This window comes from Dermacentor silvarum, chromosome 2, assembly GCF_013339745.2.
Source record: "Dermacentor silvarum isolate Dsil-2018 chromosome 2, BIME_Dsil_1.4, whole genome shotgun sequence".
In the NCBI taxonomy this organism is placed as follows: Eukaryota; Metazoa; Arthropoda; class Arachnida; order Ixodida; family Ixodidae; genus Dermacentor; species Dermacentor silvarum.
In genome coordinates this window covers 222,667,627-222,684,626 of record NC_051155.1, presented here as the reverse complement: position 1 = coordinate 222,684,626, position 17,000 = coordinate 222,667,627, and the positions used below count along the sequence as shown (strand labels likewise).

General features: G+C 45.0%; 1 protein-coding gene across 3 annotated transcripts in view; it reads right to left on the bottom strand.

The window, feature by feature from the left end:
- The window catches only part of LOC119442718 (sodium/potassium/calcium exchanger 2-like), a 248,524-nt gene extending 231,667 nt beyond the window's left edge, over window positions 1-16,857 (bottom strand). For all 3 annotated transcript variants that reach the window (XM_037707696.2, XM_037707697.2, XM_037707698.2), the window contains exon 1: window positions 16,180-16,857. The gene's annotated coding sequence lies outside the window, so the exon portion shown is untranslated. The remainder of the gene's footprint in view (window positions 1-16,179) is intronic.
- Window positions 16,858-17,000: the final 143 nt, after the last annotated feature.

The window sequence follows — 17,000 nt, the reverse complement described above, 5'->3', positions numbered from 1 at the left end:
AGCTAATTTCGTCTGCTACAGCGTCTTTTTAGTATTCTCTTACACGTACAGAGAGCGACGGTCTTCTGAAAGCAAATAAAAGCGCTGTTCGACGATAGTAAACCAATGTTGTACTTTGTTTTGCGAGCACGACAGTCATAACCATTCGTCTCACGGAGAAATCATGATGCTGCATCTTTGAGCCAAAAAATGTGTTGTTTTTCTGTAATCCACGAGCTTACTCCATGCTCTCATCAAGCCTGTCTTCCATTGCTCCCAGGAGCAAATTCTAGTCGATCGATCCAGACTAATGACTGCGTTAGAAATGCAGTCCTTGTAACGGCGCCAACATTAACATTTAAAAGAAAATGTATACATTTGTAGCGCCTGCCTGCCACCGATTAACCATTCACATTTTCGCAAGGAGGTGTTAAAGGGTCCGCGTACGGCAAACAAACTTGAAGGTATCGAAACCATTCACAGCGCGAAACGACAAGAACACACAGAAAAGATACACGGCAGCGCTTGTCCGTGTATCTTTTCTGCGTGTTCTTGTCGTTTTGCGCTGCGAATGGTTTCGGTATGGAATACCAACACGCCCAACTTGACCGTCCTTTTGAAACTTGAACGTATTCTAGATTTGCGCCATTTCTCGGTGCTACTATATATCGGCCGCTTGTCAACGCTTGCGTGAGTTATTTAGCTCGGGCGAGCCAGCGACAGCCAGGCACGTAAATAATCACCCTCGAGTGAACGAATCAGCGTGTCTTAAACCCTGTAATGCCCGAATACAGTTCCACATCAAGGTAGCTTAGAACAACTTGGTTGCCTTTATTCATGGCTATGGAGGACGCACTTGTACATTTAAAAAATGAAAAGAAAGAAAGAAAAGAACTGTCAGCCCTTCCACTGGGGTGGAGATGGAAGACCAGCGAAGCTGTACTATGAGGGGAATTATGTATTTACAATTATGACTATTAAGATGTGATGGTGTAATTGGTTATTTGAACTATTAAAGAATGAGAATTATGTATGATCCGGCGGTTTTCATTTATTTAGTGACCACAGGGACCATGGCCTTATGGCCGCTACGGTACACCACCATAGGGTGTACGGCAAAGGTTGGCACGTTCTTCATAAACACGTCACAATTGCCGCGCGCGTTCAGTGCGAACGCGGGCAAAACGCCGCCGCCGTCGACAACAGTTGTGCGCGTTTTTTGTGTGACCGCACACAACCACTGGGCCTCTTCGATTATCCGTCTCTGACAGTCCCGGACTGTCCGAAAGACTGCATACACAACGCTCATTGGCTGAAAGCACTGTCTCGGGCAGTCCGGGACTGTCAGGAACGGATAATCGAAGAGGCCCACTGTCAAAACGCTGGCTACGTAACGGAACGGCTAAACGACGTTGTCGACACTGGGCCTCTTCGATTATCCGTTCTTGACAGTCCCGGACTACCCGAGACGGTGCTTTCAGCCAATGAGCGTTGCGTATGCAGTCTTTCGGGCAGTCCGGGACTGTCAGAGACGGATAATCGAAGAGGCACACTGTTGGGAGAGGCAGGCAAGAGCCCAGAGAAAGTCGGCGGCAGAGGCCGGCAGGGCTGCGGTGCGTGCGCCACAGTGGGAGAGCGGGCAGGCACAGTCTAGGGATATAGGAGGCTATGCCCTAGACCATAGCCTCCTATATACTTTCTATGCCTGCTCGATCACTGCACTTTCCATTCTTTCGCACCGTCGCGACTAGTTCGAAAGTGAGCCGCGAGGTGACGCCTGCAGCCCTGGGTAGTGCAGACGACGGAGCAGCGCAGTCGTCTCGCTGCTAGCTTAGTCAGCATCGCAAAAAACGCAAACTTAATTGACGTAAATGCAGAAACTTGTTTTATAATCCTCTTAGTCTACTTGTGCCATCTCTTAGTGAACATTAACTTCGCATTCGGATGTCATAATAAAGTCGTATCTACGCTATCAATATAAATACATGAAAATATTGCATCTAGCTTTCTATAATTATTAATTTTTATTCCAGTTTCCTTATACAAGAAACTAAAGGGTCCCGGACAAAAGGTGCTTCCTTGAACCTGACTGGGTCCGGGGCCCTATACAAACTGTACACGGAGGAAACAGCGATATACAAATCAAGAACTTATTTCAATATGTACTCACATAGAGAAAGAAAAAAACAGAATTCAAAACACTGACGGTATCCACGTCTTATCTCGCGACACAGAGGCACAGGCGTACATGAGCAACCAGTAATATAACGCCAAAAATTGATCTGTCACAAAAAAGGGAAAAAAGGAAAGGGTATGTTTAAAACAACACTAATTTACAGGAGAATTGCTTCGGTTATAAAGCACTCTTAAAAGCAGCTACTGACGAGTGCCGTTATATTATTGGGATAAGATCCTTATTCTCGTTCAAAACTTTAGGTATTTGATATTTTAGACTTTGTTCATCGTAGTTTGTTCGCAATTTTGGTAATCTGTATTTTATTGTTCTAAGATCAGAACTCCGATTCATTACCATGAACGAAAATTCACAACTTTGACGGTCTTTTTTTATTTCTGTATGCATGTAGGTCGCAAGCTTGCGTTTGTAAAGCTGGTCTACCCTCAATATCCCATCGTCTTGTGCGCGCGCCGCATCATATATTCATGATTAACGCGCAAAACGGATATTTATTGACAATGATCTTAAATTTTCAGTACCCTAGAGTTCCACAGGCGAATTCATAATACTTATAGCTGCACATGACAGTACTGTTTATGGTTCCTTAGTTCAGCGGCTTTGTCGTTGCGTTACTAAACACGAAGTCACGGGTGCGATTCCCGGCCACGAAGCCGCATTTTGATGTGGGCGTCTGCCTAGATTTAGGTGCATGTTAAAGAACCACGTACAGGTGGTCAATGTTAATCCGAAGTCCCACACTACGGCGTGCTTCATAATAATATCGTGGTTCTGGCACGTAAAACCCGAGAATTTAAGTAACCGAGTAACAACCGAGTAACGTGATGTCGTATTAGGCGTCCAGTCAATTCCTAGCGATGGCTTTCAGCCAAGCTGCTCTCGCTTCACTGTCACTAGGAATCTCATGAAACGAAATTCCAGGTAACTTATGTTTACGATCCCAATTGCACTTTGGAACACAACAGTAGGCCATAGCATCACAAGAACAAATAAAAATCTCCAGTCGCAGGAGCGCAACACACGTTTTGACGTACAAGCATGTGGCAAATTCCACGCACACTACCCAGGGCTGGTGGCGCCACCTCGTGGGGAACGGCGTCAACCGGCTAGCGAGAGTGGACGGTGGCTTATACCCCAGTCACACGGCCATACCGAAGGTCCTTTGATGTTAAGGAGCATAGAGCTCTCAAAGGAACATTAGTTCAAGGGATATGTATCAGTGCTACATGGTAGCCAGGTGGTCTCCGCTGAAGCTTTTGGCAGAAACCGCAACGTACTCTAAAACGCAAAAGTGACGAAAACACACACACACAGACACACACACACGAGGACACTTCGATGCGTAGCCGATAACCAAATCGCACATGGCACCCATTTTGCTCACGAGGGTTGCAATGTGGGCTTGTTGGTAACGCATCTTGGAGGGTTAACGGCAGCGCAATTAAAAGTACGAACTGAACTTCGATAACAAACACTGTTGGAAGTTAGCGCCGTGTTTTTTAATCGCGCTACTGTAAACCCTCCAAGACCCATTTTGCGTCAGTGTTGCTGGTTGTGACAATCCGTGCCGGCGCTGTTGTACCGGCACATTCATCATTGAGACTGCGGGTGTCACGAAAGTGTTTAGTGCTTATAAACTTCTATAATATAGTGAAACTTGTTTTAACAGGCAAAAATTGAACTTTCGTACTTATAAAGAATTTTGTTTTCTTCTGTCGGACGCCCTCTGGGCTCAAAAGTATTCCTTTGAGATTTCAAAGGACAAACGCGGACTCCTTTGGCTCAAAGCTCCCTTCAACTAGGCCTCCTTTGATGCGCCCGTGTGACAGCGCGCGTCCTCCCTTGAAGTAAAGGATCTTTGATTCAAAGGACTTTGAAAGTGCCCGTGTGACTGGGGTATTAGCCGACTTCGAGCAGGCACAGGTAAGTGGTTCTTGAGGGAAAGGGAAAGGTTGGCGCTATCTTCTGCAGCCCTTGAGGGAGCACGGCTCAGCGCCAAATTCGAGCAGGCACAGAAAGTATATAGGAGGCTATGGTGCGAGTGAAAGCTTGCGAGGGCGAGGGACGCGCGCTTTCACGGGGAGCGAACGCACGGCGGAGAGCAAACGCGACTTCCCAGTGGAAGGAGAGCGGAGGGCGAGGAGGGGCATCGAGGCACCCTAGACATAGCCATAGACATAGTATATAGGAGGCTATGCTCGCACATACAGCATACGGCCAATCAGAGTTTTTTTTTCTATTGCCGAACGCGACCATCGAAGAGTGAGACCTTAACAGCTTCGCTGTAAAAAAAAAAAAAAAAAATACTGAAATTTTATTTCGCTTAAACTTAGTTAACCTATACCTAATCAATCAATTATTGATTGTTTTGCTGAACTATTCAGAACTATAAACTTGCTGCCGCGTGCAAAGAGCGTTACTATGTGCTATTCGTTAAGCATCCAATGCTTAAATCAGTATTTTGCGGTATCAAGCTCAGAGTAATATGTATGGTACCTTGGGCATTACAGGGTTGGACCCGCTGCGGTAACCCAGTGGCTATGGCGTAGTGCTTGCTAAGCTCGAGGTCGCGGGTTAGATCCCGGCCGCGGCGCGGTGGCATTTCAATGGGGGCGAAATTTAAAAAAGAAAAAAAAAAGCGCTGGTGGTTCAAGTGCACGTTAAAGAACCTCACGTGGCCAAATAAATCTGGAGCGCACCAATACGGCGTGCCTCATAATAAGATCGTGGTTTTGGCACGTAAAACCCCAGAGAGTTATTTTAATTACAGAGTTAAGCCAACACGTGCCTCATGGCAACGTTTCCGACAAGCTGCGATGGAGCTCGCGCCACCTCCCTCTTGTCGAATCTCGGAAGGGATTTTTTTTTTTTAATATAAATGTGGAATGGACATAATGCCGATGACGACAGGTCGCCTGACAACGTTGAAACATAAAGGAAGGCCCCAACAATATCGGTCTTTCGCGCGCAACAATGGACAGCCCGGCATTGGTCATCAAAGAAAAAAGGAGGGGGGGGGGGGGGGGGGGCAGTCCCCCTGACAAAAGTCACGCAAGCGACCCGCCGCAGTGGCCGTAATTCGATCCGACAGCCAAGCAGCACGCAGAGCGTCCGGATAAAGGTAAAAGTTCGGATAATTGATGTAAAGGTTATAATAACGCGCAACCTGCGCAACCTTTAAATGTCCAACAGACTAATTACATCGATTCATTGTGCATTTTTTTTTTTTTGCTCTAGTGAAGTCCGCTTTCTCATATACTATATGTGCCCAATTTTTACTCAATCTGTTCTTACTAGCATATCAGCCCACGCTGACGTAGTACAATCCATGTATGTTTGTAGTCGCCTTTAAAGGTCACTGCCTCATATCGCCTCAGTCGCCTTCCGTTGCGGTACGCATCTCCTTTCTGCTTTTTTTTTTTCTCTCCCTCTAACATTGCCTGCTGCCTTATTGTATAGACGAGTTGCCTTTTCTTTTTCAGACTTTTATTCTAACGCCATAGATTTTTGTACATAAAATCAGCACATTCCTCTACCATTTCCTGCACAATGTACATGAAATGTACATACGTATATGTAGATATGTACATACAGGGTATTTCAGCGAACACTTTCAAAAATTCTTAAAGGTTGTCTGTGGCAGATAGCACAATTCTAGTTCATGAGCTAGTCTACCCGAAGAGGCGGACATTACTTTCACAAGAAATTGAAATGCATAATCGAATAATCAACAAAACTTCACTAATTAAGTTTTTAACTAATTATCTGATGGCCCATATTGCAATTTACAAATTGTAGCCGTGGATTTCGCAAGGCGGATCCACTTGAAACGAATTCTCGCGATGACACCAGTTTCTAGATATTAATTCCCGAACTTTGCGGAGAAATGCATTGGCGTTCCAGTTAATTTTGTACGTCAATGCAAAAAGCGACGTTTTGTTAAGAACCTAACTGGAACCTAACGCGCATATAAATATATATATATATATATATATATATATATATATATATATATATATATATGTCTGCGTCCGACATATATACTTTTCTTTGGTTTCGTGTCATGCGCTGCTTGTATGATAAGCACATGGGAAGGCGAAGGAGAGGTGGGGGGGGGGGGGGGGGGGTGTTAGTAGGCATAGTATTTAGGTTAATTTCACTTGCACAATCAAACAGCTGTATAAGTTGAAGCTCGTGATAGTGGTCGTGCGGTCGATATTTCGTCTAAACTTTTAGGCGTTCCTGAAAACCACGAGCTGCTTACTGTTCTCGACCAAAGCTTTCACGTAACCTCTTAATAAAGCTATCGCGGACGTACAGTCCACGCACACACGCACATAGGTGTCACGCAGGAAGCTTCCAGCGTGCTCGAGTCTACGGCAGATTGAACTCACTTCAGACCGAGCACCACCACCAGACTGATTTTCTAAGCAAGGTTGACTTTTGTCCAGATATACACACGTGTGAGCTAGTTCGTGACTCATGATAATGATGAAACTGCGTAGGGACAACAGCTACACTTGGAAAACATCTAAAGGACAGTGCTGCCTCCTCCGTCCTTTAGATGTAATCTTGTGTTCGCTCTGTTTCTTCACCCTGGCATAACTCATTTGCGCCTTTCTTCTTCGATCACGCTGGAAAGCTTCAACGCGGATCAACTTAGACGAAGATCGAAACTGCCCGTGGAACAGGGGTTATTAGACGCGCAGGACGTGACCGTGAGGAGAAACAGCGCACATACGAGACGAGAGCCAGGCAACACACACGGCCCTCAGATCGTCTTGTCGGTCTCGGTATATAGCTTTGTCCTCCCACGGTTGTTTCTTCTCATCGTTTTACGTCGGCACCAACTGCATTCTCTCGGTCTTTGTACGTGATGCTTGGTGCTCGACAGGCCATAGGCCAGCATAGTACGGAAGTAAGCTCCCTGAATATCGAAACAACGGCAAGGCCCGATGACAAGAACGTGAGCGTCAACGTCGTCTGACTTCTCCGACGTGCGCAGGGCGCCGGAAACGAAGTTTTGCCTGTACACGCCCAGAAGCACGAATCAGCAACAGCGAGATCGCTGGCCAAAGTATTTCTGTCGTTGAGCCCGGCGGTGTTTTTCCTATGCGTCAACTTACGCTCGAGAAACCGTGCGGATACGGGACCACGCGTGAACCGCATGAGCAAAGCCAAGCTTCTCTATCTTTTCTTTCTATATTTAGGGTAACATGCATGGTCACAACATTGTGCATGGGCCTGCACTTTGTAGTGATCTAGGCATGGCTCCATAAGTCGGCCATTACTTGATACACTTTCGCCGTCTATTAGATAAACTATTTTACGTTTAGATTGTTCGGGATAACTCTCCGTTCGAAAATTTCTTATTAACGCCATCATGGCGCGTGTGTGAATCCGGCCTTAAAACGACGAAGCCAAGTGAACGCACCATCATGCTCTGCTCATTTGGCTCTGCCGGAGTTATAAACCGGAGCCAGCGCAGCGTTCTGGCTACCACTGCTTGCATATGCGTTGTGCGCACACACTTTAGTGTTCCTATACTGAGCAGCTGTGCGCATCCATACCGCTCCTTGGTGCTTGTATACACTGATCTGAGCGTAACGTAGTAGAGTAAACGTCAAGCTACTCTTGCACTGGGCGCTGAGAAACGCCGATGGTTTTCCGTCGGTCTCACCACGTGCACCATCGAATAGCAACGCTTGTAACACCCGTCCCCCGGTACAGGGTAGCCAACCGGAGATAATCTCTGGTTATGCTCCCTGTCTTTCCTTTGCCTTTCTCTATCTCTCTCTCTCTTGTAACGCCACTACCGGCGTTCCTCATTTAAAGTCCCTAGATAAAACAAGTTTATCCTAATTGTGATAGCGTTCTGAAACGCCTGGTATCTGCCAGGGCGATATTCTTGCGGGGTAGCAGCACGTTGTCTCGCGTGCTGCGTCACACCATGCCGCCTTCGTGTATTCGGTCTTAATGCTCTGAATTCGGGTGAAATTTCCAATATATATATATATATATATATATATATATATATATATATATATATTACAGCTGCTGCTGCCAAGGAAACCAATTAACACAGTAATCCTCCTTTCAAGCCGAAGTCACTGGACTTACTACATAAAGGCCAGACCGTCGCAGTCCCTGCTATGTCTTGCATTGTCGAGGTGTACTTCTTTCGAGGCCTTGTCTTTAACTTCAGTATCTGACGCGCCGGTGTACTCCAAGTTCCATCATGTCACCAATAACTCCAACAGCCACTTCGTGGGATAATTCGCCCACTTTCAGGGTCACTCAAAACAGTTTCTGAACAGTTCATCGTGGCGTTCAAGCGAATACCAATCTTGCGCTTGGCTTCTGTAGAGCTTTCGGATCGGTCGTCTGCGTCATATGAGGTTGGTAGATCATTATCCTACGAACTGGTGGCGTCACTAGGCTCAGCGGCGCCCGGGCGACAAACCCCCTTCCCCCCTCCATCCCCACCCTCTCGTTTCAAGCAACGAAGCACAATTTTATCATCATGACTTGCTTCAGCGTGGAGTTTGTTCTGTAGTTGACTAATTTTTTTTTTTACTTCCATTTGAAATGTCCAAAGTAACGAGTGCACCACACAACTCCCAATTCAACACGTAACATATGGAAAGCGCATATTTATGCGTCTATTTTCTATTAACAGACAGAAAAACAGGAGAGTGCAAATTTCCCTTTTCTTATTTCAAAAAGAACACTTCTAAAAAATAAACAGAGCAAGAAGTTTTCTTCATTTGAATGCCCAGAATAACATTATATGGGCTCATTCACATCGGCGGCATGAGGAGGTCGCGCGACCAAGTTGGGCGCAAATGATCGCTTTTCTCGAAAAGCGACTTTTTGGGGGGTCAGTTGCTCGGCTGCTCGATTTTTAAGTCGCGCGACTACAGTCGCAAAGCATCTGAACCAATCAGGTGCGCAGGAACGGGCGGGCGTATGTATACGCTGACGCTTATTTCACGCGGCGATAGGATTGCGAGCAGATGTGAACGGCATCAACCAATCAGGGGCGACGTCTCTCATCTATATTTCATTTTAACTGCACCTTCCAATGCACTGTTAGTCATTATAGGCTTTGCTAAGAGCACCCTCCTACCAATTTATCTTTTTTTTTTTCTCCTCTCTAGTCAGCGCATATACTGTAAAGTGCCACGGTTCCACTCAGCGAAACGCGCCCGGCGCCTTTTCGCTTCTTTTACGAATAATTACTTTCCACGTCACCCCCCCCCCCCCTTCACAGCCCCAGCTGCACTCCCCGACCACTCATCCCCCCACCCCCTCTAGTTAATTCACTGCTACGAATTGATGCATGACATTGGAGCTGTTCAGCGCAGTCATTGACTAGAAGCTGACAATTCTGTGTCAACATTATTTTCTGTCAAGCTTTCCTGACCGAAGGAACATGGTTACAAAATTAACATGATGGCATTACCTGCAACAAGGCGACGCGAAAGTCGTGTGAAGTACTCTTAACAGCTTTCTCCGTAAAAACGAACACCCAATCTCATTTCCTTTGCTAAAGCTGCTTGAATACACCTTTGAGTATTGTCCCGAAAAACTCGCGCTCTCTTGCTCTTTGTTAGGGTTTTTTTTTAATTTCTTCTGTATTTCAACGTTCAGGCTCACGTTTACTTTTTTCCCCTACTTCCCACAATAAAGTAACGTGGACTCTCCAAATCTGAGCCCGCGACATCAACCTTGGACTTTCTTTACTTTGTTATACGTTCTTACGCTTCGTTTACCCCACGTGGTATATCATCCTTTCCGTGGTAAGAAAAGCAATATTCAAAAAAACGCGCCGTTATAGAGTATGCGGTCTCAAGGAAAACTTGAAAGCTTTTCCCCTTTTTTTCTTCTTCTTTTTTTTTCTTGCTTCTTCTTTTGCGCGATTCCCCTACGATCTCACTCTTAATTTCCGCTGCAGATGTAATACCGTGATTAGATTACAGAGTTTATGAAATTAAGTGTTCACCACGACGCGGTCACGCCGTCACGAGCTGAGTGGCAATAAAGAATTTTAAAGCACTCGGCGAAGTTGCCCATTCCTGGAAAATAAGATTTCCCACTCAAAGGCCTAATGAATAAACCAGTGAGTGCTGCATTCCAGCGCCAAATAAAAAAAAAGAAAAAGACACTTTTTTTTTCCGGCAGGAAATTCACCTTATTTACCTTTTTGCTATCTTTGCGCTGCCATTGTAGAAGTTCTACTCGCGTATGTACTCGTAGAGTACGAGACTAAAGCTTGCGAAAACAAAATCTTGTTTTCGGTTCTCTTTTCCTCTCGAACTGATACGTTTAAATTTTCGTTTTTTTTTTCCCCCGAACAATATCGGACTGGAACGACGGTTTACAGACACAGTGTGACTAAAAATTGTTTGTATTTGTACTTGCTGGTTCCTGATTTGTTCACTATTGTTTGTATGTATTCTATTGCCCCTCTGCTTGGACCTAAGGGTCTGCAGTATGTACTAAATAAATAACATAAAATAAATAAATAAATAAATAAATAAATAAATAAATAAATAAATAAATAAATAAATAAATAAATAAATAAATAAATAAATATAAAAAATAAATTGCCAGAGTAAATCCCGTGACAAGTTTCTCGCTCCGTCTATTGGGACTGCGCCTTCGCGGTATTCTGCTCTTTTCGTTTAAATAAGGTCTAAAGGTATCGCGGAGAAATGAATGTTAACGGACAAAACAACTGTCTTCACCAAAACTTTCAATTTACTCTGCGCTCCAGAAACGCTTGTTGTCATAAGTTCCGTTGACCTACAAAGAACACTTATTAAATTGATGATCACTTGATTTTGTTTTCGCTTGAATCGAATATAGTCGATCGCCTTTGTAACGAAGTGCTTTAGGGCTCCGAATTCCTCAGTTCTACAAGTCACTTCATTGTACATAAAGATAGCGAACAGCACAGCTCACAATAGAATTGGGACAGAATTATTCTTTCGTTATACAGGACATTTCGTTGCGGAGGTGTTCGTTATAGAGGCGTTCGGCTGTATTAATATCAACAAAAATCTTGGCTCCCGGTATAGTCTTGTTCTTTTTTTTTTTCATTTCTGTACCGAAAGATAAGAAAAAAATAAAGAAATTAACGTGCCTGGGAGATAATGGCGAACGAAGATTATCTGTTCTCTCAAATACGTATTTTATTGTCATTTGCTGGCAGAAGTACAAGTGAAAGTCCTCACTATTGTCAGTGAGTAGATGGGGTGGCACGTGAAAGTTCCCCGCAACTTGCATGATCCTGACAACGACAATAATAGAACATACGTAAGCACTGCGCAAATGAAACCGCTTATCCGTTTCCGCTGCACGCAGCTAATAAGCCCTCGCCCCACGGGGATCATCCTACATTTCAGGGAATGTCCATACGTGCAGATATGAATGAGGACACGGCCAGCGATATTTGCGTTCTCCTTATATAGTAAACTTAAATAGTCGATTGATTGTTTAATCAGGTAGTCAATTGATGGCTGTGAAATCACGAATACTACCGCTTTCGGCGTTATAACGTATATTTATAGCACGAATGCACGTAGACAGCAGTCGTTGAGAAGTCTATTTCATTTGGTCAATCCTGGTTTACAGACTTATGGACAACAAAATGCAAGGCTATAAGCCTACAGAATGTCTACAGATAATCTATATATAAAAAAAATTTATAAACATTACTATTGATGGCTTCTATAGACTAGAAGACAAATTTTAGAGCGTAAATGAGACAATAGCTGTGTCCGTTGCAACGGATTCTTCCCTCCTACGCTTCGCTCAGAGGCTATGCATTTTATATTCAAAAGACGCATAAAATCGCTGATTCATCGCGTGGACCAATGTGACGTCATTCACCGGCAGTCCGGCACCGAACGACAGCGTTAGTCAGCGACGTCCTTAAGCACGGCGTGCATGATTCGGTGCATCGTGTGATACGCGCCGCAAACCGATTCGGCTCTTGGTTCATGAGCCGAGTCACGCTTATTGGTTCGCACAATTACCTTCGGCGCCTCGTGTCTTATGAATTCACCTTCTGCAGTCACTAATGTAGATCCACTTCCACTCGCACAACAACCCACCCCCTCCCCCACCAAGCACACACGCACACGCCTTGTGAGTAAGTTGGGATATCGCTTGCAAACAAAGGTGACCGTTAAACCAAGCGAACATACGAAACAGAAAGACAAGAAACAGGTATCCCCACCTCGACAGCTTGTAATACGGGCTATAGAATGGACCTGTTTCCAATTTACAGAATACAACATTTACAACCAGTAGTAAAACCGTGTTCTTCTTTCTTTCATACGTTCCGGCGCACTGCCTTGCTTTCTTTTCTTGCTTCGTTCCCTTTTAAAAATGTAGTAATATCAATTTCACCGCATGGAGCATGCAACCTTTTATAAGCGTGTATTTTTTTGTTTTCTCCCACTATAGAGCGGTAATATCGAGACTTCATCCTGTTAGGCGCATCATATCGTTCCCGAATATCACACGCAACAAAGCCGGATAACAAAAGGACTGCGCTGGTCTCTTTACGAGCGTCTGCATTCATAAAGTTCGATAGCACAGCTCCCGTACGTGGCGGCCTGAAAAAAAAAAAAAAAAGGCTTAGAAGCATTGAGACGCTCCCTTTCCTATAGCTCCATCCACGTTCTCTCTTTGCACTTTCGTATATACGTCACTTCTTGTTTCGTTCAATCCCCATCTATACGCTCCCGAGTTTCGCAAGCCAGATCGATGCGATTCATTTTACCAACCTGTAATTTTACAGCCACCCCTCTTTTTTTTTTTCTTCGATATATTGCGCATTCGGTATATAGGGTAGTGATGGTGGTGCAGTGGTGTGGCGCGGGCTTCTTAATTCCCTAAAATGATCCTACTAGGTCTTCTTTTTATTTTTATCCATCTGAATTCCAGACTCTGAGGAATCTTCAAAAGTCGCTTTAAGCTATACACTATAGTGCCGTCGACTTTGTACAACATGCGATTAGGACGAGGCACGCCCATTCAGTTCCGAAATTTCACACTTATATGATGTGTACGTGGGGGCTATAATATAGCCCACCCATACAGACAGGAACATATCGGAGTGAAGCGATTTCCGTAATGCGCATTCTTTACGTTCCTTGCTTCAGACAGCCTGCCCGAACGAACGCTTAATATGGTATTCTGCGGGTATTAGTGTGTAATATTAAAGAGGAGAAGATATTCGAGTTAACGGCCTCTTTCATTCGGTTTCGCCACTGTGTCATGATCTTCTCAAAAGGCCGGATTATACAGCTAATTGTATTTAAGAACATGAATTTAAAAAATCGCTTCTGTATTTTATTTTTCTTATTACACGCACGGGAAGAGACGCATAAGCGTTTTGATAAAATATCCACGCTGAACCGTTTTTTTTTTTTTTCCACGGCATTCGCTGAACACGCAAGACTCTACACATCAAGTTTTACGGGATCAGTTTATTCTAGAAAAGATGCCAAAATATGGGGAAGCGAAGAGGGGGGGTTTGCTTAAGTACATCATTACTGCGCAATCCAATCCACGACGCTCGAAATTTTCTTTCTGGAAGCTTCAACATTTCATCGACTAAGAATGTTTATGGTCAGCGATCGCTATATACAGTTCGTGGGAGCGACGATGTGGAACAGACTCCCGTCTAATTAAATTAAAGCCCTCGCATAATTTCACCCAATCACTCCCGCAGCATTACGTTTTAAAACAATGTGAGTGTATTCTCTTGTTTTACTGTGGCTTGAATCTGTAGCAGAGCAGTGTTTGCATGTGACTGTTCTTTTACATCTTCTAAACGACTTGCATTCGCGTTTTGTCAGCCGATGCTTACCCGATGTGCATTAATTCTTCATTGGACCCGAAACTATAGCTTCTGGCTACAGGTCCAAACACCTTTGTTCAAACGCAGTAAACATTTTATGCGTTATAAAATTTAGTTCAAATAAAAATCGAGAAGTTGGTAACTATCTGTTTAACAATTTTCTGAAAAATAAATAAGGCTTCAAAAAAATACCAAGATAACGTTACACATAATAAAGAGCCTATACTAATATGTCTATCTTGGTACTTTGTTGAAATATTTAATATGCAGAGAATTTTTAAACAGAGTTACAAACTTTTTATTTGCCCTAATTTTATTTTACTTAAAATATTTACTACGTTTGAATAAAAGTGTTTGGAACCAGCTGTAGAACGCTCCATAGCCATTAAGCCACTGCGTGCGGTATATAAAATTTGGTTTACACCCTACATATATCGTCTTTGCGATTGCAGTTTTCTCACAATGATCATCGTCGCGTCGTCGTGACGTCGATTAAATGAATAATAATAAAGCATTAAGAGAACCGTCACACGCACAACGCGTGAAAGAATGGCTATGTTGGAAATTCCAAGATGGCGTGGTTCTTGAATTAGCTGATATCACGCACGACAACCAAGCGCTAGCACGCGCGGAGTATAGTTACAACCAAGGACGGCTGTTAAAAGCTCGCCTATACGCTATATCATTTTCGGCGCGCTTGACGTCGGCTGTCTTGGTCTGATAAGATATCTACGTACGCGGTATAATGTCACCGGTGGTGACCACGACGCTATACACTCCACCGCTAAAGCGCAGACGTATTCGCCGCGCTCATCGCGTTCTGATCCAGTGATAACACGTTCTGTCAAGCTGCTCATCGCACCAGGCTGCAGGACATGACGCAACAGACACCGACTTGAAGCTTGTTGACATGATTTCGGTGCGGAACGCTGTCGGATACTGCTACACATTACATAACAGTCAATTCTTTGACATGAGGCCCTGGGCGTTGAAAGCCGGAGTATGGATAAACCTCACTATAGTGAACTATAGTGCTAAACTAGAACTAGTGTCGTCGTGCTGCTCTTTTAGGTGGAGACCGCGCGGCGTAACATGCGTAACCAGTGTGCGCGCGCTGTATGTACATCCTCGGGCAATATGAAAGGGAGCACCAACATTTCTTTCAAGTTGTCGTAGTTGCCTAAACACACATAGACCTTCAAAGTGCATATAGTGAGACTAAATTATCAACGGGAAACTGCTTGTTACATATCAATATGTCATACTCAAATGCACACATCACGGATAATCGTTGATTAAGAACGAATTGGATGTTCTTTACTTTATTGCTCACAACTGTATGTATGTATGTATGTATGTATGTATGTATGTATGTATGTATGTATGTATGTATGTATGTATGTATGTATGTATGTATGTATGTATGTATGTATGTATGTATGTATGTATGTATGTATGTATGTATGTATGTATGTATGTATGTATGTATGTATGTATGTATGTATGTATGTATGTATGTATGTATGTAGGTATTCGCAGTCGAACGTCCTCGGCACCGCGTGACGCAAAGGCTCGTGGGCCATAGGAGGCTATGGACCGGCGTCTAGCTATGGCGCGCCAGACCTCCTTAGCGTCTGGGGCGCGCCGCGGAGCCCTCCAACGTCGGCGGCGTAAGAGAGAGAGCGCGTTCGATCAGCCCCCTCGGCACGCCGGTAAACACCCGAACATCAAACGCTCGGTGAACTGCAGCCCGAGGAGGAGAGCACACTTTGGTGTACTCGCAAAGCACTAAACCACTGCAGGGACGTCAGAGAAGTGAGATCAGCCAAGGTCCTGTTACTCCCGTCAAGCGGAGCGAACCATGTATATGCATGGACATGCCTCTCTGCATTGTTTTATTTTGTTCTTTTTTCTTTCGTTCTGTTTCACATTAACAGTTTGCGTTTAACCGGGAATGTTTCCTAATACAGCCCCAGAATGACTAAGCCGTACAATGTGTAGCATTTTTTAAGCTCATTATACTTGCTTTTGCGTTATAGTGCGGTCATTAATGTTTGCTCGTCTTGCGACGCTTATACTTCATTGGACCACTAGCTGGCAAACTCCGGACTTGAAACATACAGCTTACCTTGAGTAGATGTCAGTTTTCTAGGCTTGCGGTGACGTCCAACGCTGACCTCTTCTTCCGTTCCTTCTTCGGGCAAAGAGGGTTGTAGCTTTGACCTTCTAGGGTCCGTGGATCTCCGTCACCGACCGGCGTCGTTTGACCAGTGCTACGCGGACGAGGCAGCGAAGGGACGTCCTTCGGGAGAGCACGGTGTACTTTTTTTCCCCCAAACACGAAAACGACTCAGCCGTGGTGAGAGAACGCTGACGTCACGGATGATTGGTCAAGTGAGCGATAGGTGAAGGAAACAAAATAGTACATAGGAAACTAAGCAGAGGGCGCAGTCGCACAAGTGACTCCGCCGCCGACGACGACAGCAGTCCCGTAAGCGACAACGACGTCAGCGAGACGGTAGAATCCTGTTTGAACGGCGAAGACACCACGGTCACACGAGACGGTGAGCCAGTACTCTGGAGGCGCGTCTCCGCAGAAAGACAGCGTACACACAACACGCACCGTTGAGAGACCACGGCGGGCTGGGACGGCCAGGAAAGGAACGAATTGAACGCCGCGAATATTCTCTCGGGCTTTGTTTTGTTCTTTACGCGGTTCCACTGCCCCGTGGACGCGAGACGGCCGAAGTCCTCCCGGCGCCGGCAGCCGCGTCAGGCGAAGCGAAACTTCGCACCCCCGGCTACGGCTGTGCAGAGGTTGTGCTCGGGCCCCGAGGCTCAACCACTGGAGCCTCCCTCCTCCTCCCCAACGCGCGATCATAACCCGCCCTTTCTCTCTCCACACGCACACTCTCTCTTTCCAACACACGGGGTTCCCTTTCCCGTAGC